This window comes from Silene latifolia, chromosome 9 (genome assembly GCF_048544455.1).
Source record: "Silene latifolia isolate original U9 population chromosome 9, ASM4854445v1, whole genome shotgun sequence".
NCBI lineage: Eukaryota > Viridiplantae > Streptophyta > Magnoliopsida > Caryophyllales > Caryophyllaceae > Silene > Silene latifolia.
The window spans coordinates 188,618,045-188,621,548 of record NC_133534.1 but is presented as its reverse complement, the minus strand read 5'-3'; positions in this window follow the sequence as shown (position 1 = coordinate 188,621,548).

Sequence of the window (3,504 nt, the reverse complement as noted above, 5' to 3'; positions counted from 1 at the left end):
ATCTCCATTTTTTTCTAATCTTTCTTTCTCTCTTTTCTCTCTTCTTTCTCTCTAAAGTTTTGTGTTGGAAAAATGAAATGAGATAAGGATGAGTGGTGTTGGTGGAGATTGTGTTCACATTGTGTTAGGATAAGGTAGGTGGATAAGGGTAGGGTAGATTATAAGGTAGTATATGTATATGTGTACATGTATCGTACTACGTATTATTATTATCACTACAACTTATTATTATTATTATTATTATTATTATTATTATTATTATTATTATTATTATCATTATCATTATCATCTTATAATAATTATTATGATTATTTAATTATTCCATCTCATTCATAACTCGTATAAATACAATATGATATAATATATATAATTATAAAATGCGGGATATTAGTGTTGAACCTGAAACATGGTCATTTATGCAATTTGGTAATGAGGATATGAGAGCACAATATGAGGTTTGACAGTTGAATTTCGGGACGAAGTTCTCTTTTAGGGGGAGTGGATGTAATAATTCGGAATTAAGGAATCAAGAGTACGACGAGTGAGGAAGTAATGAGAATTGAGCAAAGAACCTTAGGATAAGTACGATAAACATGTATGGTTAATAAGAGTGATAATGACAATAAGAATCTTGACGGACTCTATGATAAAGTAAAATGGCGAGAGAGTACATGAGAACCGAAAATGAGACTTGAGAGAAGATTGAGGAATAATTGTGAAAAGAGAGAGTGGGGCGAACTTCGGGGACGAAGTTCATTTTAAGGGGGGACGATTGTAATACCTAGATATTTTGGGACCCGCAAAAGAACCTTGGAATGCGTGAGAGAACCCTCGGATTTGATGAGTCTACTCGGGAGTAAAGTATAACTACAAAGTGGACCGAGTATAACCTATACTAGACTTAGTGGAATTGGTATAATATCCGCCTATAAAAGGGTCGTCTTAAAATTGTCATAACTTTATATCTAAACATGGTATTATTATGATTCCAATTGGAAATGATAGCTTGTTCTTTTACAACTCCAATGGTAGGTCACACGCCCAAAATGACCAAGACACAAGTGAGATATGATTGTTTTACGAAAACTGGTCATTGCTGAGAATTGCGTTGCAGTCGACCGAGTAAGGGTCACTCGATTGAGTGAATTTGGCACTTGATCGATTGAGTGTCACTTGACCGAGTGAGTGACACTCGATCGAGTGGCGCTGAATCAGAATACAGGATAAGGAAATCTTAAATCCTTATCCTCATTCATTCTATCTTCTTCCTTCTCACTCCAAATCATTTCCTTTCTCTTTAAAACCGTTATAAACACACTTCCATGGGATTCAAGCTTCCTCTAGAGGATTTTTAATCCTTTTCCTTCCTTCCTCTTACCTTGTAAGTTAAGATATGCCCTTCTTTATTTAGTTTAAATCCTAACATTTGGGGGTTTTGTCTTGGGTAACTAATTAGTAATTAGTATGTGTAATATGGGTAATTAGTGGATAATAATAAGGATTTTGTAGTGTATAATAGTATATGATGTATTTGTGATAGTATTACATGGTTTGTATAGGAATAAGACGGTCTTGCGAGATGGAATCATATGGGATTCGAGTTGCTTGTGAAGAATGCTAAAAGATAGGTTAATCCTACTCGGTATCAATAATGTGTGTGTATATATTTATATGTGTTTACATAATTGCATATTATGAGTCGGATTTGTATCATGTGATAATGTTTGAGGACCTTGGTGAGTCTCTTATGTTGTTGAATTTGTATTATATCATGTGGTTTCATTGTCATTCATGATGTATGAGAAAAAGGGCAAATTGGTAAGAGTTATGCATATTCATTATGAAATTGGCATATTGGCATATTGTGATGCATTTAGATATGATGGTTGGTAATTGTTGATGGTGATTCTTATTGTTGAGGAGACGTAAAACGGTTGGGAGACCATCTACGCTTGAGTCGCCTCTTGGAGCTTCCCACTCCAAGAGAGATGTGCGTATTAATGGTTTGAGTTCGAAGGGACTCGTGTTGGTGAGACACGACGTCTGGCAGGGGATCCGGTTTTCTTCCTGACCTGGTACGTCTGGGCGTGTCCCGGTACCTTTGTGGTGAGGTTTGGTTTCGTGGGCATGTCCCTGACACTGGTGGTTGTGGGTACGTCTGGGTGTGTCACGATACTGGCATGGTGATTGTATAATGGTATCTCATTCATATCATTGGCTTGTTGCATATTTATTTATCATGTTTTGTCTTATATTAAATTATTAAAACTGGCGTGTTGTGTGTCTGTGTGATTGTCACCTAATTCTGGGGTGGCCTGTGTCCATCCTTATGATATTTCTGATCATATGGGGAGCAGGTTGAGTTGGTGTCACGTGGGAGACGGGATGAGCCTTGGACTTGAAGCCAAATGTCATTTAATTAGAAGAGTATAGTGGTCATGAGTTGTATCATCTATTTTATTTATTCATTTATGGTTATGTAGTCCACTTAATACTTTATTTATATTTATTGTTTCTTAATTGCAACTTCGATTTCACTGGCTCGGGAAACTGAGATGGTAACATCTCCCAGTTACCTTGGCCGTGTAAGAGGGGGTGTTACACCGGCCACCCAACTCCACACTAACCCAAGACAATCACCGTCTAGAGCACCCTCTAAATAGCCTTTGTGTAACCGTGTGTGAGAACTGAGAAGCCATGCTCAAAAGCCCCTATAAATTTGTTTTCTATATTGTGCGTTCTATTGCTTATGTACTCTCTGCCAGTTTTCAAAGTATCAGCCAATATAATTTGCTTCTTAGGTCAAACCATGGACCAATGCCACTAAACAAAACAAGCAACCCATATATTTAATTTTCGTAAGACAAAGTCTTAAAGTGGACTAAAACAACTTGTGCTGGACATATTAATTGGGTCATGACCCAACAAATATCCTCTCCAGTCCAAGGGTAACAGAGGAATTAACCATTGATCTTACGTACTTACCGACTGCACACCCTAGTTAGTGTCCTCACCCTAACTCACAACCACGGCCAATGCACCGTGTACAGCTGTACCAAGTTAGTAGCATTACTTGACAGTGGAGAGAGACCTCTCCCCTTCACTCTTACCACCCTTGTCACTATCTGCAACCTGGAAACTAACATGTCGACTCCTTTTTTTCCAGCCAACATGTTAGTTCTTCAATGCAGTAGCATTCAGACGGTACAACCCACGATGCAATTCCTCCTTTATAAGGACCATTGAACCCTTAGTCACCTTAACCACTGCCCCATGAGCTTTAAACCCATAACCTTGAAAGTCTAATTGACTAAGTGAAATTAGATTTCATCTCAACTTTGGAGCATAATCAACCTGATCCAAAATGTGAACCGCCCCATTAGAAGTCCTGAATTTCACCACCCGAATACCCATGACATCCAAGCCACCGTTGAATTATCGGCCAAACTCAACTTATTAGTCACACCTAATTGGAGCTCTTCAAAACATTCTTTCCGGAAGCAA